Below are 23,943 nucleotides of genomic sequence, written 5' to 3' on the forward strand. Positions count from 1 at the left end.
AATTGCTCATGTAGGGCAAAGTACTTTACATTCTAGTATGAAGCCTTTATTTTTGCATAACATGTTGCATGTCCTAACATCCAAGAAGAAATTGATTTCTTTTTTAGTTCACTCGAGATAATGGTGTTTTTCTTGAGTTTCACCCGTATGAATGTTTGTGGATGCTCAGACTCGAAAAGTTCTTCTTCGAGGAAGCTCACGGATGAAGGTCTCTATCAATTACTTCCTATGCTGAGGCGAGTTCGGCTGCTCAATTAAACAATGTTAATGTGACTTCATACCCTTTGAAGTTGTGGCATCGGCATCTTGGCCATGCTTCTGTTGATGTAGTAAAATATATTATGAAACATTATAATGTCTCCTGTCATAAAAATCGAGTGTCACATTTGCGTGTTGCTTGTAACAAGGGAAGGCTCACAAGCTTCCTTTTTGTCATTCTTTAATAGAATATAATGAGCCTTTTCAATTAGTTGTTTCAGATGTTTGGGGTCCTGGTTCATTTATTTCTTCAGATGGTTTTTCTTTTTATGTTTCTTTTGTTGATGTCTCAAGTAGATACATTTAGGTATACTTACTTAAATGAAAATACGAGGTGCTGTCATGTTCCTTAATTTTTCCAAGTTGATAAAGTGCAATTTGGTTGTAAAATTAGATTCTACAAACAGATGGTGGTTATGAATATCACTCACTCAAGGGTTGGTTTTAGCAAAATGATGTGGAGCATCGAATTTCGTCTCTAAGCACCTGTGAGCAAAATAGACGAGTTAAGCATAAACACATGCATATCGTTGAAATGGGGTTAGCCATACTGGCTCAAGCATCGTTATCTATGAAGTTTTGGAGTTATGCTTGTGTCAGCCGTTTCTTATTAATAGACTGCGCACTCAAGTTTTGGATGGCAAATCTCCATTTGAAGTATTGTATTGCAGGATTCCAGAATACTCTCTTCTATGTGTTTTTGGTTGTGCATGTTTTTCGTGCATGAGATTTGCCAATCGTCATAAATTGGAGTTTAGGTCAAGACAACGTTTTTTTAGGTTATAGTCATCTCAAAGGGTTATCGATGTTTGGATGATGATGGAAAGGTAATCATCTCTCGACATGTTGTGATGATGAATGTCTTTCTTTTTCAAGTTTACAACATTACAACTGGTGATCCTTGTCGTACGGAGGTCACTGAAGGGCTACTTCTGGTTTTACACCATTAGTATCTGGACCGAGTATCGTGTATGAGGCAACACCTCGCATGTTACTACATCTCCAGTTACTGATGTGTTTTTCATTTCATGATGAGCATGTAGCTACCGATTGGCTGGTGCTCCTATGCATCCTGCATCACCTAGGTTTTATGCTATAGAAATGGTTTCAGATCCTAGGGATACTGATCATGTACAGGTTTCCTGATCTTGCAGTAGGTACTTTGGCTGACACTGTGCCATCTGTTTGTGTTGATCGATCTTCTTTAATCAGACTACTCCTAGTCAAATATTCATCCCTTGGTTACACGAGGTAAAATGGGATACGAAAACCAAGGTCTTGAATGTTTCATTTGATGATAAAGAGCCTACAACTATTAATGAGGCTCTTCTTCATCCTCACTGGAAGGCTGCAGCTCAGGCAATTTAATGCCTTTGTTCATAATGAAATGGACGTTGTTCCTCTTCCTAAGGATAGGCAAGCCATGAGATGCAAATGGATTTTTAAAATCAAAAGAATATAGACGGCTCCATTACTCGTTACAAGGCTCGTCTCGTGGTTAAGGGATTTCTTCAGCAACCCGGGTTGATTTTAATAAGGTACTTAGTCCTGTAGTGAAGCCAGTTACTGTTCAGTTATATCTCTCTTGCATTAGCAAAAGGTTGGTCTCTCAGGTAAGTAGGCATTAACAATACCTTCTTAAATTGGCATTTATCTGAGGAGTATATATGCTTCAGCTCCAAGTTTGAACAAGGTGGTGGTAGTCTGGTGTGCAAACTGAATAAAGCAATCTACGGTCTGAAGCAGGCCTCGTGCATGGTTTGAGAGTCTCAATGGATATTTGATCTCGATAGGATTTGTTTTGTCATGATCAGATGCCTCTTTTTTTCGCAAAACTAATACTGGTATGACTTATCTCTTGATTTACGTGGATGATATTATTCTCACATAAAGTTGATCGAGTTAAGTTCAAGATGTTATAAATAAACTCCATGCAAAATTTTCTTTGAAAGATCTCGTCTTCTTCAGTTTTTTGGGCATTGAAGTCTGTTATAACTCTAATGGTTTAGTGTTGAATCAACAAAAGTATATTTTTGATCTGTTACAAAAGAGTGGGTTTGCAGTAGCTAAGGAACTTCTTATTCCCATGATAACACACTGTAAGCTCTCTGCTACTAGTAGATTGCCCATTGATGAGGTGGATCACTATAGAAGTATTGTTGGTGCTCTCTAATATGTGGTTATTACTCGACCATATGTTGCCTATGTCGTTAATCGCGTCTATAAATTTATGCAAGCTCCTAGAGATATACATTTCTAGGCAGTCAAGAGGATTTGAGGTATTTGTAAGGCACTTTAGATTATGGTTTGTGGTTCTCGTCTTCTTCTCGACTGTCCTTGGTTGGCTTTGCTGATGCAAATTGGGGTACTAATATTGATGACAGACGGTCCACGTCAGGGTATTGCATTTATTTTGGTGGTAATCTTGTTTCGTGCAGTCCCCGTAAATAGCATGTAGTTGCTCGTTCTACTACTGAAGCAGAATATCGTAGTGTTGCTTCGGCTGCCTCAGAAGTCATATGGCTTGCGTCGTTACTCAAAAAGTTACAGTGTTCGTTTCATGGAAAACCTACTCTTTGGTGTGACAATACGAGCACTGTTTTTGTGTGTTAGAATCCAGTTCTTCATTCGAAGTTTAAACATGTTGAATTGGATTTATTTTTTGTTCGAGAAATGGTAGCAGCTAGTCGATTGCAGGTTCAGGAGGTTCCAGCGTACGAGAAAGTTGATGATGTTCTTACTAAGTCATTGTCTACTTCGATATTCATTCGTCATCGGAAGAAGCTGTTGGTTTCTCGCTTTCGTAAGGAAGGATTTGCTTTGTTGACTAGCTTTTCCCAGACAAATACAGCTGAGGATCGACGTGAAGCTGAAGATGTGGATTGCATGGGAAATGTTAGTGTATTATAAATATGAAAAGCATGGAGAATGTTAGTGTGAAGAATGGAGTTGGTTTCAGCTGAATAGTTATGAGTTAGTTAAGAGTAGAGTTTGTTAATAAGCTATTATAAATAAGGTAGTTTACTTTCACTCATGTACATAAGAATTTCTCATAATAAGATGCAAAGTATTCTTTTACTTTCTCTCTTGTTTCTGCTATACTTAGTAGTAGAACTTCTATCTTAACATGTAATTTATTATTCAACTAATAACAATTATTTATATTATATATCATTTTTTTCATATTATTAATTGACTTATGTGTAACTTTTTCAAGTAATTGTCCATCTTCATATGCACATAAAAAAGGTGAAGATTCATTCTTAAAAAACGATATGAAAGAATATAATAATATTGATGATTTTTCTTGGTTATTATCATAAATGACGCGAGAGAAAGATTCATACAATAATAATAATAAATGATATAGAAGAATAATGTAATATAAGTAATTTTTATTAATTGAGATTGTGAATAACGTGGGGAAAATGTTTGTTTAATAATTTTTGCCGGACACAAACTTAAATTACTTTTTTTTTTTAAAAAAGTATTTATTTGAAAGATTATTATAACATTTTTTTAATAAAAAAATTCTTATATCTTCAAATCCTTCATGAAAGATAAAATGTTTAAACTACTTAGTATAAAACTCTTATTATGAGTGACAAATTTTTATTTAACGCACAAATCATATAGATAAAAGTAAGTCCAATTATTCACACTTTCGAAATCACTTTTAACATAACTCATTTATCATAGAATAACATTAAACATGTGTTATAGTTTTGTATGCATAATTTCGAAGTTAAGAGTCATTGATTCAAAAAAATTTAGATAAGTTTTTTAAATTTATTTTTAGATAAAAAAAAATAAGTATATCAAAGGTCTATATATCATTTCAAAACTTAAAATGTTTTGAGACATTGAGTCTTTTGTTCCTCCATTAACTTTTGTTTAATTTTTCTTCTGTCAATCTAATATTAATAAAATTTGAAATTTAATCATCATTTATATTGTAAACGAAAATAACTAAGAAATTATTCGACTCTTCTTATCAATGATTAATGATAAAATTAAACAACTTTTTTTTTGGAAAATTTTAAAACTTACAATTGTGACTGTGGTGCCATTGTTACGATTACTAAATTACAATTGTCACTGTGGTGTCATTGTTATGAATGTTATAAACTACGACGTGATTTATTTTTTAAAAATAATTATGATTCTATGTTATAAATATAATTTACGGTACTGCAATGACTCTGCAAAACGTTAAGATGTGATTGTTATAGAACGTTGTGATCGTAATTTAATATTATCTATCACAATTAACAGATCGGAAAAACAGTAAGCTTTTGATCCTAGTATATGCTATCATTTGCATGAAAATAATCATCGGAATTCATGCTATCATTTTTCTTCTGTATCTATGACTGCCATTGGAGAGAATTAGGGTACCCTGATAGCATGGAAGCAAAATTTAGGGGTTCATGGACATTTAAATTTAAAATAACTCATTACTCGCGTTCAACTATGGCGAGTTGGGAATTAGTAAGCATTCCATGCTGTCATCAAGGCTTTAAATATTACGATTAAATTACGTTATATTTATCACGATTACATTAACAATAAATACTATTATAACTATTGCAAGTATTATAATTATACAATAATAATTTCAAATAATCTTTATCGTCATATAAAAGATTGACAATATTTAAAATTTGATTCTATCACCTTCGAGTTTCACCAACACATCATACCTCGAGAAACCAGAACACTACTGCAACAGAAGTAAATGAACAGAGAAAAAGAAAATCTTTTGATTTGATTTGATTGGAAAGGACCAGGTGGTTAACATCAGCTGCTGGCTTTCAGCAGAAGCAGCCATTCCTTTGCCAAAATATCAGACCCCATCAGCAGATGAAGAAGACCCATACCCTCGAAAAACACGACCCTTTAAGGTATCAAAACTGCGCACCCCCCCCCCCAACACCACTGTTCAACTGGAAAAAGAAAAGCTCATACACTAATATACTAGGGGACTAAAGCTAAACAGAATGTGAAATAATAAAAGATTAAATTGATTATCTGTTGATGGTGTCATTTCAATAGGGTGCTGCACCGGATGAAGCTGACTGCACCTGCAGCAAGTAGTGGTAACAATCGGCGGCAGTCGGCCTCTGCTCAGGGTTCTGATCCAAGCACCTACTTTCCAACTCCCTCAGCATTTTCGGCACCTCTGTGAGTCCACACGTCTTGACCAAGTACCTACGCCCCATACGTCCACTTTCACCCATGTAACCCCCGCCCCATCTCCGGAGCGTGTCTATCACGCGCATCTCCCTCGCCCACCAGGTGCGGATACATCTGCGGTGCACCGACGGCCTCGTCGAAGCCAAAGAACCATTCGTTTTCAACATCGGTTATCGCATCACTTTATCCCATCCCAAGTCCCTGTGCATGAAGCACAAGTCATGTAGAGCAACCAATGCTTTTGTCACGTACTTGAGAGCTTCGACGAGCTGTTCACAGTTGACGGGCTTCAATCTGCAACCTCTAGGCTTAAACACCAGTACAAGATCTTTCTCACATGCCCGACAAATGAATTCAGCGTGTGGGATTCGATGATCCAATATGTCGTATATTTCCTTCACTGCAGCCCATTTCCTCTTGTTGGAGAATGATCTTGTCACCGTATATGGCGTCATTTCCATTACACTTCCATTCCCCAAATCAAACCTTTCGAAATCGCTGAATGAAGATTGCTTGTACGAGCAGTGGCACTGAAGCATCGATCAGCCAACAAAGGCAAAAGGCCTGCTATTCTAAAGCAAGGCACTAGGGCTTTAAGTCTCTCCGAGGGAGACGATAGATCTACGGAACATAAATCTGTCCTGATAAGCCGATCTTGCGATCGGCTTACCGCACAGAACGTTACCATGTAGCCAACAGCATAATAGCCTAATACGTACGGAAGACCCGTGTAAGTCCATAGCAACTTCTCCACAAGAGAAGATGATGGGTGAGGATTCCCTTCCCTCACTTGATCAGTCTCCTCTCCCCTCCACAGGCAAAAATTTCTAACGAAACCTGTCAGGTTCGGCCATTGATCCTGCAATGGCTCGTTTAACGATGATGGTTTCGGATAACAACCATTTCAACCGAACAAAATTTGGAAACAACCCTATTGATGCAATCGTCCCAAAGGGCAATAAAAGAGTCTCCTCCCTGTGGCAGTAGCAGCACTTAGACTAGGGTTGGTGCGGGTAATGAGCTCAACACATCATATACGATTGCTCTACAATCTAACCGTTCATTCGAAGTAGTAAACAATACTTCTTTACCGGATGGCAAATCTTTGTACACATCTTTCCTTAGAGGAAAACGATATTCCTCAGGTGGCGGCTCCTGTAAATGCCATGAAAGCTCAAACAAGCTCGGCAGTGTCGTTGGAGGAACTTGAAGACACCCGATGTAGTAGTCTGTTGGGTCTTGGAACTCCAATGGTGGCACTGCTGCCGCTAAAACCAAATTATAATCTTATCAACGCATGCACTTTCTCCGAGGTAGTATATCCATCAGTGAATCAAAACATTCACTAGATTCTATGTATTTACAATGTTCAAGCTATAACATTTGTCATAGTTTTTAATGGACTTACATCTGATAGGGTGTTCTGCAAATGGAAGCTGTGTTTTTTCGGTGAAACCTGGTTTTCATGAGAGAGAGAGAGAGAAAAGACTTTTTAGATGGATATTCCTGAACAGTTTTCAGAATTTAGTAAAAATATTAAACAACATGCCTGTAACAGATGACTTTCTCCTGCCAAACACTTTCACTTGCTGTCCATTGACGAATCTATCTACAGAGAAACCTTTTAGATGGCCATCTTCGAAGGCTTCCATTGTGCAGGCACCATGGAATCATCAAAGAATGTCAGTTCATCTGCGTTTAAAAAACTTGAACCTTGAAGTTTCACTCTCCTATAGATGCTCGCCTTCTTCAGCCCATAAGCTTACTGATTCCTCCCATGTCATTCTTATCTTCCCTATCCTACGTAGCTCCTTGGAGAAGATGAAGGAAGACCAAAACCAATGTACCGGTCGTTACCAGTTTTGTCCTCACTAAATGAAACAAACATAAAATCAGCTTTAGGGCTTTAGCTATATTCAAAGGGAAATAATGATTTGCTTACCTGAATAGGAAGTTCATCTACTTTGAATGGAGGTGGAGGAGGAATAGAAAGAAGCGACCGACCATCATCACTTGAAGTTCCTCTGCTTGAGAAGCTCTTAATCGAGTCCCAATGAACTGAGACAGCTCCTCGAAGACGCCCTCATCAAAGGACTGGTAATCTATGTAGTTTCCTCTCATAAGGAGAAAGTCTAAAGTAACTCTTGCCACCCTGTTCCTTCTCGTTTCCTCTCTCCCATTCAAACACTTTTCTAAACTCCCCCAACATGTTATCCCACTTGGTACCTGCAGTTTTAGCATCTCGATTGATCCCATGTTTGTTTAGAAACTCGGCTACTTCCTATCCTTATCAGCCCTAGTTTTGCCTCTTGTTGATTGAACTGCAACATCGCTTCTTGAAGATGAGCCAGACGTTTCAGACCCTCCTTGATATTGAGTCCTCCAAGCCCTAGCTAGCCACAACATCTCGTTCGGTTTCCAAATGGGGCTCACATATTTCCCTTTCCTGAATTGCTGATGAGATTGCTCTTCTCTTCCACGTTTGCTGGCTTCTCGAGGGAGTGGGGTGGAGACGAGGCTGCGTCCGAGGATGAAGCCTGTGTTTCCCTCCTTGATATTGAGTCCTCCAAGCCCTAGCTAGCCACAACATCTCGTTCGGTTTCCAAATGGGGCTCACATATTTCCCTTTCCTGAATTGCTGATGAGATTGCTCTTCTCTTCCACGTTTGCTGGCTTCTCGAGGGGAGTGGGGTGGAGACGAGGCTGCGTCCGAGGATGAAGCCTGTGTTTGAGGGTTTATAGTTGGGGAAGGGCTTGATTCGCTTGTGATTATACCCCCTTGGGGTTGTACTTTCCATTGCCCACTGTTGTATCGAGATCTCTTGGGATTAACCAACTCAAATTGTTGTTCAAAGGGAGAAGAAGTTGCACCAGATGGGGACATAAAAAGGCACAGTGATGAAAGGAGATTGTTCCTGCAGGTGCTTTTGCCTTGATTCCAATGATTCTTCGAGCTGCTCTTTCGGAGAAGACGAGAGCTGCTTCTTGGTTTCGCCACCCATCAAGAGAGAAGAAAACAACCTTAGACAAGAACCAGAACAGTAAACGCCACCACCATTACTGTTGAACTAGCTCGGTTACAGGTCTTATCTTGGTTGTTCTATTAATTACCAAAAGCTCCACAAAGGAGGGGTATTTTTCGATGTCCAAACGTATCTCCGAAAAAGTTAAATCATAGCGCCATAGGAACAGAAAAAAGCAAAACATCTAGGCAAGGAAAGAAGAAGTACCAGAAAAGTCGACATTGTGGAACTGCCATGAATAAGACCCTTCAGTTAATTCAACCACACAATGTTATTTTGATGTTTGATTTTGATAAGCAAGAGAGCTCAAAGAGAGAGAAATATATATATATATATATATATATGTGTGTGTGTGTGTGTGTTGGTGAAGATGATTGTACTGGAGCTGCAAACCGCAGCCACAAGGGAAAAAAAACATTGGCCTACTAGCGTTGTGGTTTTGCACAGAATAGTATTTAATGCTTCATTGAAAGATAGAAGAGAGAGAGAGCGTACCCGCGTGGAGTGAGGGGGTGGAGTCGGCGTGAGTCGGCGTGAGTGAGTGTGAATAGTTTTATGGTTGCGGTTATAGAGGTATCCTTCGATGTGGACTCTTCAAACCCATGGCTGTGACTGCCCCCAATCACTCCCTCTTTTTGCTTTGCCAACGCCCATGCCTTTTCATTATTTTGGTTTACCAAGTACACACATAAACAATAAGTTATACTGACAACTGTCGTTTTGGATGTTAAAATATATTTTTTTTCTCAATTAATCAATAAAGAAATACGTAGTATAGATAAATAACGATCAATTCTACATAGATTTAGAAAATTATAAATTTTTGTCTGATTTATTTATATCAGGCGTGAAACAGTAAAAATGAGAGGATTTTGGTAAAAAGATATTAAAATAATAAAATCAATTAAATAAATTAAAGCAACTAAAGTAAAAATAAGAAGATGAAGATTGTGAATAAATACAGTAAAAGTAATCTCAAGCTTTACTTTGACTCAATTTCCTTATGATCATCGGATAAGATTTTCTCTTTGGGGTTCACGTCGGTTACTTTGTCTACAAGGGCTATCCCCGTGACTCTATCTTGTATACTGAATACCCAAAGTAATCTTTGATTTTGGCTTCGGTAATTGATTCTAACAACATCAATTGTCGTAGATCAATTACCGTTTAAGTTCATGGCGTTCGACTCGGATTGTTGCTTCGATAACTATCAATTCTCTCTTGGCGAAGCTATCTCGCCAAATGTGTTCTCAGGAAGTCGAATTGCTTTCTATAAGCTGAATATTCCTCCCGCACATTAAATTGCAACAACCTCTTGACCAAAGTCAATCTTTGATTTTGAAAACTGTTTTGATTTTGAAAAATAAGCGCAGAGATTGAAAGAGATATTCCGAAGATATTAAGGGTTTGTTTCAATTCTCCCGATGAAATTGAGTCATCACGACAGCTTTCGGCTTATGAAAAGTTTAGCTAAACATGATAAAAGTCATACTTAGCATATTGAAAACAAAACTTGAAAAAATAAAAGAAAAATGAAAAGAACTTGAAAAGTAATAAGAGAAAGTTTTTATAAAAACTAGAGAGAAAAGAATAATGTAATTTGAGTGATGAGTTTAGGCTTACCCCAAGTAGGTATTTATAGCCTCTCAAAGCCTAAGAGATAAACAAATAAAATAAATAAAATAATCCTAAAAGATAATTATTTTTAATTTAAATTCAAACTTAAACTAGTCTCCTAATGCAACTCTGCTCGTCAATCTTCCAGAAGGCGTGCGGATGAAGTCTTCTAGAAACCGCCGCTGACTGGACCTTCTAGAAACTGCCACGTCAAACCGCGTCGTGCCCAGAGCCGTACCCATGTCTCCAGCTGTGACCAAATAATGAAAAAATGCAGAATTCGCCCGTTTTGTCATAAATTCTGGAAAGTAAGGACCTGTACAAAAACAAGTATAACACGACCAATTCAGCACCAATAATTCCACAAAATCGAAGAAATAACAAGCAAAGATTAACGATTTTGAACACTCATCAAATTCCCCCTCACTTATCTCATGCTTGTCCTCAAGTATGATATAACCAAATCAACCAAAAACTTCATTAAACGTTCTTTTGTCAAGTTTCACATTTAGGGAAGTAAGGTAGAGACCACAATAACTATTCAAGTCATGAAATCAATCAAATGAACATCACCAATTGGAACAAGTTAAGTGCAATTGTAATATCCATTCATTCATTAATCTCAATGCTCATACCTCAACACCTTACCGGAATTCACTCAAATCACTCAATGTGTTTGGGATAAAGAAACGCTCAATGTCAGAATCGACACTATATTACCATAAGCCTGCAAGTAAATCAAATATCCACTACTAATAATAACACGATGCATAAATCAAATGGTCTTTTATTGGTTGTAACGGGGCTTAGGTAAAGGTGGGGAAAAGACTAAATATATGGCTAAATATTCAAGGCAATGAACTAACAAATGATAATCTCAACTCCATTAAAACATTAATCACACCAAGAATAAAAGACTAATTGTCAAACAACAAAATGCATTTGATTTTTTTTTCTTTTTTTCACACTTTTGTTGTTTTGTTTTCCATTTTTTCATGTCTTTTTTTTCTCTCTTTTATTTCCAACAACATTTTTTTCGAACTGCTGTTTTTTTTCGCATTCAACATTTTTTTTCAATGGAGCATACAATGGTAAGATTATTCACTTGCCCTGAAAAAGGTAGAAAAGAGGGATAAAACAAAAAGGCTCGGGGTTTATAAATGTGGTGAAAACAAAGAAGCGGGAATAGGCTCAAAAGTGTTTAACTAAGGGAAAAAATGCATGGGTAGGCTATTTAGTGCGGAAACGGGGATGGTTAATCCTAAGGTGCTCAAATCATTTTTAAGCATCATGTTTATGTGTAATCTCGACAGTATTCAACATGCAAGTTCTAGAATATCAATGCCAAATTCGACACACTCAATCAAACAAAATGCGAGCAAAAATGATATGCTCGTAAAGGCTCAAATCTCACCAAATTGTTTCATGCATTGAGCTAATCACATTTCAACCAACAAAGGCACGGAATATCACAAAAGCACCAACTTATCACAATTCATGCTATTCGCTATCAAGAGCATCCTAACCTAAACAATTATGTGTTCCCAAACAAGCATAGCAATCCAAACAATATTCAACAAGACAAAGACAATCAATGAAGTTTCCAACAAATCCAACCAACACATACTAGCATCAAAACATAAAGATAAGCAAGGTGAAATTCAATCCTACACTCTACTCCCCCTCACTTAAAGCGTTTTGCCTCAAAACGAAAACTAAAGTGCAAGAGAAGAAATATAGTACTCCCCGGATTTAATGTCGACCAAGGCCACGACCTCAGCCGCGATGAGAGGCACCATGACGTAGGTAGGAGAGAATCTCAGTGATGTTTGTCTCGATGGAGTGGAGTCGGTCGTGGACTTCATCCATTTGAGTTTGTATATCCGGGCGGGGTACTGCAAGTGGCGGCGTAGGTGCATTACGGCGCTGGTGCATTACGGCGCATGAAGACGCGCTCACTGCGAGGAGTGAGTACACCCGGTAGAACGAAGTATGGTGCAGTCGGAGTTCCCGCAAATAGGCCCATTGAATCCAAGCATCGATCATCTAAAGCATATGCAGAAAAAGCATAAGTAAATCGTGTTACAGCAAAGTTAGCGACGCGAAAAGCTAAATGGGTGGTATAATGGCCAAGGAATAAGCGGACGGTTGGATCAAATAACGATCTCAAAAGCCCGAGCAAACCAGAATCCTAAGTTCACACGTTCGCCGACGGACATGCACCACAAAAAGAATAGCTCGACTCGTCTTAAGGATGATGATGAGTCGTTCCGGCCAGAATAATTATAAGCGAGGAAACGATGGATGTAGCACAAGGCCGGGCTATGGATAAGATGGGCTCGCGTCGAGCGGGTGTTAAATGTGCGTCCGGCTAAATCGATAAGTGCCTCATAAGCCATATCGGTATCGAAACTCTGCGGAATCTCAAGCAAAACGGTTAAATACGAATGACTCGTGACATCTATCATGAACCCCATAGCAAGATTAAATTCTGATATAGACATTGAGAAGTAAGTTCCACATTGTTTGAATGATACAATGTCAGAAGAACTAACATTAAACAGACGTTGGGGTGAAAATTAAAAGTGGCATAGAATTCAAACACAAGTTCATAAAACGTTCCACAGTTAATCATCGGATAAAATTCCCAACCAATGGCAGCAAAGTATGCATGAACATACTCAAGTAAATGGAATGTTTCTAGAGTACGAGTCGGAATATATTTAGCTACACGGAAAGAGCGGTGTCTTACCGACTCGAAGCGTACCAGTTCGTCATTAGAGAATTGCAAATACTCGTGCATCGTCTCTTCGGGGGGTACTGCGTATGATCGAACTCGTCGGTTGCACTCCAGATTTTCGTGGGCTAGTGGCGGGCTATCAGGTGCATCTTCTGGGCTAGGTGGATGGGTCGGTGAAGCATCACGTGGAGGTTGCTGTTGTGAGCTCGATGTTGCAGGTGATGGGTCCAGTGGTAGAAAACTGGCAGTACAATCCTCTGTAAAACCGTAAATAGGATGGTACATTAGTAACGATTGTACTGAAACAGGACTAGAGTTTACCTCGGGAGTGTTATCTGATTCCGTCGAATGCATCAAGTAAGACAGGAATGCCGTCCGTCGTGAGCGTGATGAAGTTGCTTCGGTCGGCATTGAATGAAACGATGGAGATGGAGATCATGGAGGGGATGGTCGGCGAGACGTCCTTGGCCTGGGACGGAAGGAGACAGTTGGCGCAAATGCCAAGTGATACGACGATATCGGAGCTTGGTCACGACCTTGCGTCGATTGAACCAGGGGTGGCGGTGGAAGGGTGTCGGAGTCGCTCGGCACCTCGACGAATGCCGGTGCGTTTGAGCGGCGGCGTCCTCCAAGGACGGTGGGCGGCGGGGTGTTGGTTTCATCGAGTCAATTTCGCATGCGCACCATATCGGATTAGGGAAAACGGGTGGTGTGAAGTTAAAAGATCGAGAAGAATGCTTCGTTGAAGCCGCTGGTGGTGAGTATCGAAAAGGGCGCCGATTTTGCGTTTGGTTAGAGAGGGTGATCGAATTAGAGAAGAAGAAGGGGGGTTTAAGTTTTGGTCTCTATGTCGTGGGGTAGTAGAGTTAGAAGGGGATGAGAATTTTGTTTTTTTGTTTAGATAAATATGAGTTTAAAATTGTGAGGTGTATGGATAAAGGGTTGAGTTTTTTTTATTGTAATATAAAAGGTTTTTGAAAATTTAAAAAGGAAGATGAAAGGTGATAGGGTAGGGTCCATGAAATATCAAAAGAGCGAAGGGGTAAGGTGGGCGGCAGAAGAATCAAACTAGGGGAAAAAGGTGATTTGGGCTTCGCTAACGTGCGCCGAGCCCCCCTTGGGTTCTGCTAACGTACGCCGTTAATTAAACGATGCGCACAAGCTTCTTCTTCTTTTTTTTCCTGCTCGAACGTGCACTGTAGGTTCCAAGTTTAGAATTGTTTGAATGGAAATTTTACAATTCTTCATCGTTTAAGTTCAAATAAAAATATTTGGTTCCTCCAAAATTAAAAACAAAAATAAATTAAACATGTTTGGTCAAAAAAAATAAAAAATAAAAAATAAAAACAAAAAATTTAATGGAAAGAAAAAATAATAAATAATGGGTTGCCTCCCACGAAGCGCTTTTGGTTAACGTCGTTAGCTCGACGACCTGATTCAGACTACAGGTTCATCTAAATTGAGATATTCAATTAAGCAAACTTCGTTGTTCGCATAATACAGTTTAATCCTGTGTCCATTTACTTTAAACCGAGTGCCCGAATTGTCTTCAATTTCAACTGCGCCATGAGGAAATACTCCAGTTACCGTATAAGGTCTGTTCAATTTTGATCGAAGTTTACCTGCAAAAAGTTTTAATTTTGAGTTAAAAGGAAGAGCTTTTTGTCCGATAGAAAAAGATTTAGAAACAATTTTTCGATCATGGAATTTTTTTGTTTTGTCATTATATATTTTGGTATTGTCGTAAGCATCTCTCCAGATTTCTTCAAGCTCTTGTATATGTAACTTCCGTGTTTTTCCCAACCGCTTCTAACTCCATATTGCACTGTTTTACGGCCCAATATGCCTTGTGTTCCATCTTGACGGGTAAATGGCACGGCTTACCGAACACAAGGCGATATGGTGACATGCCGATAGGTCCTTTATATGCAGTCCGATAAGCCCATAAAGCATCAATTAATTTCAAGCTCCAATCCTTGCGATTTGGCTTAACTATTTTCTCAAGAATCATCTTAATTTCTCGGTTTGAAATTTTTGCTTGTCTGTTTGTTTGGGGATGATAAGCCGTAGCAATTATGTGATTCACTCTATGCTTTTTCATGAGCACATCAATTACTCGATTGATGAAGTGTGTGTTGCGGCGCTTATTATTGCTCTCGGTGTACCAAACCTAGAAAAAATACAATTCTTTAGAAATTGAATAGTAGTTTTAGCATCGTTGTTTCGAGTGGCTTTAGCTTCTACCCACTTCGAAACATAATCAACCGCAAGGATTATATAACAATTGCCAAAAGAAGAAACAAATAGACCCATATAATTAAACCCCTAAACATCAAATATTTCACATATATGTATAGGATTAAGGGGCATTTCGTTTATTCGACTCAAATTACCTGCACGTTGACAATTATCACAAGATTTGAAAAACAAATAAGCATTACGGAAAATATGAGGCCAAAAGAATCGGAGGATCCATTGTAGTGATTGGAAGCCCGACTTAAGTGATCGGCCACTAGGTTCTCACATCCTTTCTTGTCCTTGATTTCTAAATCAAGAATCAAGGTACGGGATGCATAAGTGATAACGTGAGGTTCTTTCTTGATCTTTTGTCTGAGCACAACCCCAACGCTTCCATCCGAAGCATCACACATAACTTCGAAGACGAAGTCCCAATTCGGTGGTTGGACTATGGGTGCCAAACAACTTCTCCTTTAGTACGTTGAACGATTCTTGGCATTTTTGGTCGAAATTAAAGGCTTTATCCTTCTATAATAGCTCGCACAAGGGTTGCGCAACCTTAGAGAAATCCTTAATAAATCTACGGTAAAAATCTGCATGACCAAGGAAAGAGCGAATTTCCCTCACCGTAGTGGGGTAAGGTAGTGAACGTATTATATCAGTTTTCTCCTTATCTACCGCAATTCCTTTAGTGAAACAATATGTCCTAGAATTAAACCTTTATCAACCATAAAGTGACACTTTTTATAATTCAGAACAAGGTTAAATTCTAGGCATCGAATGCAACACATTTTTCAAGTGTAATAGAAACTCATCGAATAAATTACCATAAACAGTGAAGTCGTCGTCCATGAAGACTTCGATACCTTTCTCAATAAAATCAGAAAAAATACTAATAATACACCTTTGAAATGTGGTAGGTGTATTGCAGAGTCCGAAATGCATGCGTCGGTAAGCGAATGTGTCGAAAGGACATGTAAACGTCATTTTTTCTTGATCTTCAGGTGCTACTGGAATCTGGAAGAAACCTGAAAATCCATCAAGAAAACAATAGTGAGATTTACCGGCTAATCGTTCTATCATCTGATCTATGAATGGAAGAGGAAAATGATCTTTTCGAGTTAAAGAATTCAACTTCCTGTAATCGATGCAGACTCTCCATCCATTCTGAACTCTTGTTGGTACAAGTTCTTCGTCATAATTTTCGACCACAGTAACTCCTTTTTTTTAGGAACTACGTGTATCATACTTACCCATTTGCTATCCGAAATTGGATATATAATATATGCATCTAGGAGTTTTTGTATCTCATTTTTACCACTTCCATCATTGGTGGATTTAGCCGGCATTGACCTTCACGTGTTGGTTTTACATCTTCTTTTGTTTTAATTTTATGCATACAAGTAGATGGACTAAACCCTTTTATATCAGCGATGATCCATCCTATAGCCTCCTTGTATTGGCACAAAATAGTGATTAAGTCCTTTTCCTCCTCCTCGGATAACCTTTTTGATATAATTACTGGCAGAGTGTTATTCGCTCCGAGGAAGGAGTATTTCAAATTATCAGGAAATGGTTTCAGTTCAACTTTCGGGTGCCTGCAAAACAGAAGGTAAGACTTTAGGCTTTGAAGAAAACAAATTCAATTCAGAATAATTAGAATTCATGTTTTCATCATGGTCCTCTAGCTCCCTGCATATATCAAAGGAAAAATTAGTCCTTAAAAATTCATCAGCCAAATGATCAATTAAATCGACAGAATTTAAACTTTCCACTTTATCAGGATATCGCATTGCCTTATATACGTCAAATTTAACGACCGTATCATCGAATTCTATTGTTAAAATTCCACTCCTGACGTCAATTTTTGTATTTGTAGTGCTTAGAAAAGGGTACCCCAAAAGGATATCAGATGATGTGCTCGTGCGATCATTCTATGTCGATTATATAAAAATCACGAGAAATATCAAGTTGTTTACCTCTACCAATACATTCTCTAAAAGTCCTTCTAGATAGATCACCGACCTGTCGGCAAGTTGTATCGAAATCTTTGTATCCTTCAAAAGATCGTTAGTAACCATTTTATAAACAGATAGAGGCATTACATTAATTGATGCACCAAGATCACACATTGCTCGTTTTATCTCAACCTTACCAATTTTACAAGGGATTGCGAACATAGCCTGATCCTTTAGTTTAGGTGGTAACTTTCGTTGGAAAAGGGCTGAGACGTTTGCCCCTAAGTTCACTTTCTCGACTCCAGTAAGCTTTCTTTTGGTCGTACAGAGATCTTTTAAGAACTGGGCATACCTTGGAACCTTCCGGATAACCTCGAGGAGGGGTATATTAACTTCCACCTTCTAAAGTACGTCTAATATTTCTTTTTCCTTAGCTTTTTTATCCCTTTTGACTAACCTTGACGGAAAAGGCGGTGGCACGTCATAAGGAGATGGTGTTGGATCGTTTATTTGTTCTTCGTTATTCTCTTCCTATGACTCTGAATCATCAGTCTTTTTCTCTTTCTGGGTTACTTCGTTCGATGGAACAGGTGGTGCCACTACTGTACCGCTCCAAAGGGTGATGGTGCTGATATTCTCCCTCGGGTTTACTTCAGTTTGAGACGGAAGCTTACCTTGTGATTCCAAGCGGCTTACGATTTGAGCTAGTTGGCTTATCTGTTTGTCCATCTCTTGGAAATGTGCTTCAGTTCGAGTCTGGAATTTTTCTTGGGAAGTGCTAACCTCTCGACAATTGATTCTAATGATGACTTCTACGGTTGTTGCGGTGGTGGAGGTCTCACTTGATAGCCTTGATTCGGTCTCGGGTTCTGAGCGTAACTGAAGTTTGGATGATCCTTCCATCCTGGGTTGTATGTATTACCGTAAGGATTATAAGATCTTTGGGGAGGTCCTGAAAAGTTTCCGACTGTGTTGACTTGAGCTGTTGTGTCGTCTTGAATCAATGGATAACCGTCTGTTGGATGATCAGGTAATGCACATATTCCACATAATCAGTTTTGTCCTATCTTTCCTGCAATAAGAGAGTTTACGAATTCAGTCAACTTGTCTATTTTATTTTCTAAGGAATATGAACTTATCTCATGAACCCTTCGAGAAGGTTCATTATTTGTGCGAAATTGTTGGGAATTTGCGGCCTTCGTCGATATTAAGTCTCTAGCCTCAATAGGAGTCATATTCACTAAGGCTCCATCGCTGGCAGCATCGATCATCTTCATTTCCAGGAGAGATAATCCTTCATAAAAGTATTGAAGGAGTGTTTGTTCAGTTAACCCATGTTATGGGCAACTAGAACATAACTTCTTAAACCGCTCCAGTAGTCGTAAAGTGACTCTCCATCAAGCAGCTTAATTCCAAGTATTCTCCTTTGTAGTTCACTTACTTTTGTTACAGGGAAAAACCTGTCAAGAAAAAGAAGAGTCATTTGAGCCCATGTAGTTACAGAATTAGGAGGAAGATAAAATAACCACTACTTAGCCGAATCGGATAAGGAAAAAGGAAAAGCTCTAAGTTTTATTTGGTCATCGGTTACTCCCTGTGGTCTCATACTGGAGCAGACTATATGAAATTCCTTGAGATGCTTATGTGGATCTTCATTCGGCAATCCGCGGAATGTAGGGAGGAGATGAATAAGGTCGGTTTTCAACTGGTACGGAGTTTCACCTTGGGGAAAATCAATGCACATAGGCCCTTGTTCAGTAGGTGCCGCGGCTAACTCCCGGATAGTAGGATCGACCATCGGAATTGTATTAACGGATTCACCTGAGTTTGATTTTTCTTCTGGATTTGATTGTTGTCTCCTTCTTTCCCGAAGCGTCTGTCCATGGAGTCTCCTAGCTTTAGCTTCAATCTCCGGGTCGTATTCCACTAATGCTCCCAGATTAGACCTGGTCATAAATCAAAAGCAAACAAAAAATTAGTAACTTTGGCGAAGTCCCTAGCAACGGCGCCAATTTGACAACTGTCATTTTGGATGTCAAAATAATTCCTTTTTCTCAAATAATCAATAAGGAAATGCGTAGTATAGAGAAATAAGGGTCGATTCCACAGGAACTTAGAAAATTATAAATTTCTGTCTGATTTATTTATGTCAGGCGTGAAATAGTAAAAATAGGGGGATTTTGGTAAAAAAATATTAAAATAATAAAAGCGATTAAATCAATAAAAGAACTAAAGTAAAAATAAGAATATGAAGATTGTGAATAAATACGGTAAAAGTAGCCTCAAGCTTCGTTTTCACTCAATTTCCTTATGATCAACGAATAAGATTTTCTCTTCGAAATTCACGTCGGTTACTTTGTCTACAAATGCTATCCCCATGACTCTATCTTGTATATCGAATACCCAAGGCAATCTTTGATTCCAGCTTCGGTAAATTGATTATAACAACATCAATTATCGTAGATCAATTACCGTTTAAGTTCGTGGTGTCTGACTCGGATTGTTGCTTCGATAACCGTCAATTCCGATCTCAATTCCCTTTGGCGAAGCTATTTCGCCAAATGTGTTCCCAGGAAGTCGAATTGCTTTCTATAAGCCGAATCTTCCTCCCACACATTAAATCGCAACAACCTCTTGACCAAAGTCAATCTTCGATTTTGAAAATTGTTTTGATTTTAAAAAATAAAGCGCAGAGATTGAGAGAGATATTCCGAAGATATTAAGGGCATGTTTAATTCTCCCGATAGAATTGAGTCATCGCGACAACTTTCGGCTTATGAAAAGTTTAGCTAAGCAGGAAAAAATTCATACTTAGCATATTGAAAATAAAACTTGAAAAATAAAAGAAAAGTGAAAAGAACTTGAAAAGTAAAAATAGAAAGCTTTTATAAAAACTAGAGAGAAAAGAATAATGTAATTTGAGTGATGAGTTTAGGCTTACCCAAGTGGGTATTTATAACCTCTCAAAGCCTAAGAGATAAACAATGAAAATAAATAAAATAATCCTAAAAGATAACTGTTTTTAATTTAAATTCAAACTTAAACTAGTCTCATAATACAACTCTGCTCGTCAATCTTCTAGAAGGTGTGTGGATTAAGTCTTCTAGAAACTGCCGTTGACTGGACCTTCTAGAAACTGCCACGTCTGACGTTGTGCCCAGAGTCATGCCCATGTCTCCAGCTGTGACCAAATAATAAAAAAATACAGAATTCACCCGTTTTGTCACAAATTCTGGAAAACAAGGACCTGTACAAAAACAAGTATAACACGACCAATTCAACAGCAATAATTCCACAAAATCGAAGAAATAACAAGCAAAGATTAACGATTTTGAACACTCGTCATATACTCCAATAATACTTTATTATAAACAAATCAATGATGTAGTATTACTTTTAATAAAATTTAGAATTTATTTTATGATATTATATTAAACATTATCTCTAATGTTCGATTAACTAATCACTTTGATAGCTACTTCTTTTAGAATATGTTAGGATTTCGATGAAGTTCAAATTGATCAACTTAATAATTTGCCAAAATGGGGTAAATTGACTTTTTAAGTTAGAGAGTAAGGAGTTTAAAAATAAAACAATTTGCACAATGATTTATAGTGGTTCGATTTCTCAAGCAAGTCTACATCCACTACTTAAGCTCCTCACTTAGGATTTTCTAACAAATTCACTAATTTGTTCTATCTTTTACCATGATAAAGAGATAAGATTTACAACTCTCTAGCTTTTCAAATGCTAAGCTATAACCAATCCTCTTTTATAAGGTTAAAAGATGTAAACAGGAAAAACCTCTCAAAAATAAAGTGTTTACAAAAATTAAGCTCACAAGAAAACAATTAAAAGATTTGCAATGTGCTCAAACACACTAATATTTACAAGAGAAAGGAAAATAAGAATAAAAAACTCTTGTCTTGTGCTTGATTGTTTGGATAGGTGTTAATAACCTTCTTCAAGTGTCCTCAATTTGTTTTTATATGTTGGAATGAGTTTGTGTTCATTCTAGCCGTTGGAGATTAATTTTCTGCAAAATAAAACTGCACAGGACAGGGAGCATCGGTACTCCTTTAATGAGTATCTGTCACACCCCAATTTGGTGGGGTTAGTTTTTTTTATTGAATATGAGGTTTAAAGTATTCTAGAATTCACGTGAATTCTATTCATCTATTATTGTTGTGAACTTTATTATTTTATTCAAAATATTTGAAATCACATATGAATAAGATATTTTGGATTTTTATTCATGAGATTCATAAGTGAGCCAATGCTTTATTTCCTAAAGAGAACATATCGGCCTAGTACCATCAGGCTCAAGAGGAATCATGGATTTTTCGCTCGATAATCTTTCCTTCTCCTAACTCAAATCAGTAAATTTTGGAATGTTGAGATCCAAAGCATAGACAGAGTAGTTGATAGGTTTGCTTGGACTATAACTGATTTGGAAAAGCTGAACCAGGGATATTATGCTTGGTAATTCTGCTGAGGAACCGTTCTCTCGAATTATTAACTTTTAGCTTGTCTGAAATTTATTGCATAGAGATAGTAGTTGATGATTTCACTTGAACTGTGGCTTGATTAGTAAAACCCGAATCTTTTATATTTGGCTCGTTAATGTTTCATTCTTCTCTTATCGTGAATCATTATTTTTTGACAGGTCAAAATTTAGTATGCAAGAATGGTAATTAGCGGTTTCGTTTAAACTTCAGTACCGCCCTTGGTCTGTAATAAGGAACAACATAGCTCGAGTTCAAAATCATCGGAAGGTCGCCAGATGCAAACTGACATGTTTTGTCTTAAGAAAACCAAATGGATTTTGGTAGATCTATAATGATCCATAAGATTTCTCGATGAATGGAGGTCGGATCTAGGATGAGGAGGATAAGATGCTTCGAACATGTAAATGAAGTCTCGAACGGTGACAAATTAGGCGGTTGATGCGGTGTATTGGAGATCGTCTGGCAAGCTTTCTTGCTTCACTTACAGAGCAGAACATAAGAAAGAATTTTTTTTTTTTGAAAATGAACGTGAAATGAGCAATGAAATATTGCACGTGATTTTGGGGTTGTATTAAAGTGCAAAATGGGTAAATCACAAGGTGTGTCATCCAAGTTTGGTGAGATCTTTATCTTGTCTCTTAGTTTCCAAGTGGTTATAGTTATGACATAATAGTTTTTACAAGATCAATTTAGTCACTAATTTAAGTAATTAACTATTGTGATGGAACCATTAGTTTTCAATTTTACCAATTGAGTCCTCAAATTATTATTTAGATTCTAATAAGTTATTTTTATGGCGAGAAAAATTATTTGAAGTCGTATTTATATGATAGATTGACCGTACTCGTTAGAAAAAGATTGGAAGCTAGAAATCAAGTTGGTGAGCTGGAATTCAAGAGTAATATTTTGGGTTTTGTTGACGTCCTAAATCCGATTCCGAAGTCCGTTTCGTCAAATTCGAACCCGATAAGCTATTTTTCACTGATTAATCATCCGATTCGATCCGTTTTTTCGAATTAAGCCTCGTTTTCGTGAAATGTTTATTGTTATGTACTTGAGGAATTATTGAAAGTTAAATTAAAGATCGAGGGCGTTCGAATGGAATTTTTATGGTCGATCACAATGGCATAGAAATCGAGGTAATACTTTACTACCTCTTTATGCTTTATGGAACATGTGAATATTGGTAAATGCATGAATGAAAATGTTTGGTCTAATATGTGTAATTAATGAAGTTTTACACTTGATTCAACAACAACAAAACCTTATTCCCATATGCAATTAAGTTCTACACTTGATTCGAATATGGTAAAAACTCGGTATCTGAATATGGATTAGATGACTAGTATAAGAAATTGAAAGACAGTTTGAATTCAAGTAAAGTTATTAGATTAAGTGATATGGGAATCATCATTGGATATGTAATGTATAAATTATCTCATTTGATAAAATATGAAATACTCCGGTTTAAGTGATAAATTACGAAAATACCCTTATGTTGTAAAAAGACAAGAATTGACCATGAAAGTTGGATAAGAAGTTCATAAATACATATTGATCTGATGAAATTATAGATGTGCATAAGAAATGCTAGTTTGCTTAAGAAATCTTGATAACTGATTTCTAAACCCAAGATGGCTTGTACAAGATACTAGAAGTTTGATAAGGAATATTTTAAAATTTAAAGATTATCCGAAAAAGAGATGAACCCTAGAATCTCTGAATTATAATTATCTTTGTTAGGAATTTTAATACCGAAATTATAAGGTTAAGAAATTACGAAATTACCCTTAAAAGGGAAAAATAGTCTGAATTGACCCTGAATGGAAAAGTACTCAAGAAGTCATGCTTAAATCGATGAATTGCTAGTTTCATTAAGATATAAGTTTATATAGAAAATTTCTGATAATCCAAAAATCTCTGAGTTATGAGTAAACACCTAAAGAATAAATTATCGAGGGTGCTCTTTTGGTCAGAATTGTTTGAAAGGACTGAAATAGATGATAAGTTCGAATTAAGTGATAAGATCGGATGGAAGGAAAAGATTGAAATATCATGGATCTGTAAAATAACCAAAATACCCCTGGAATGGAAATTACTCTAGAATATCATCAAGCCCAAGAATGAATGGATATCCTCAAGATCTGAAATAAATGGAAAGACATTGAGCACCAAAATGACCAAAATGCCCTTATGGTCTAGACTAAATAAATGTCTTGGGTTAATTAAGGAATTCAAATAAACATATGGTTGTATTACCCTTAAAAGTAATGGAACTCAATTTAAGTGAGTAGATCAACCCTAATGTTATTTCAGTACCTAAATGACATTGATATCACTTGAATGCGTATTCGTCTTCTCAAGTTTGGATCGATGATAATTCTGGAAGTACTTGGCTCAGCTCA

The 23,943-nt window shown here is 37.4% G+C and overlaps 1 pseudogene; it reads right to left on the reverse strand.

The window, feature by feature from the left end:
- Window positions 1-5,914: 5,914 nt before the first annotated feature.
- Window positions 5,915-8,699, reverse strand: LOC120167023 (annotated as a pseudogene).
- Between the last annotated feature and the right edge of the window lie 15,244 nt (window positions 8,700-23,943).

Source organism: Hibiscus syriacus, unplaced genomic scaffold (assembly GCF_006381635.1).
Source record: "Hibiscus syriacus cultivar Baekdansim isolate YM2019G1 unplaced genomic scaffold, ASM638163v2 tig00111659_pilon, whole genome shotgun sequence".
Taxonomy (NCBI): Eukaryota; Viridiplantae; Streptophyta; class Magnoliopsida; order Malvales; family Malvaceae; genus Hibiscus; species Hibiscus syriacus.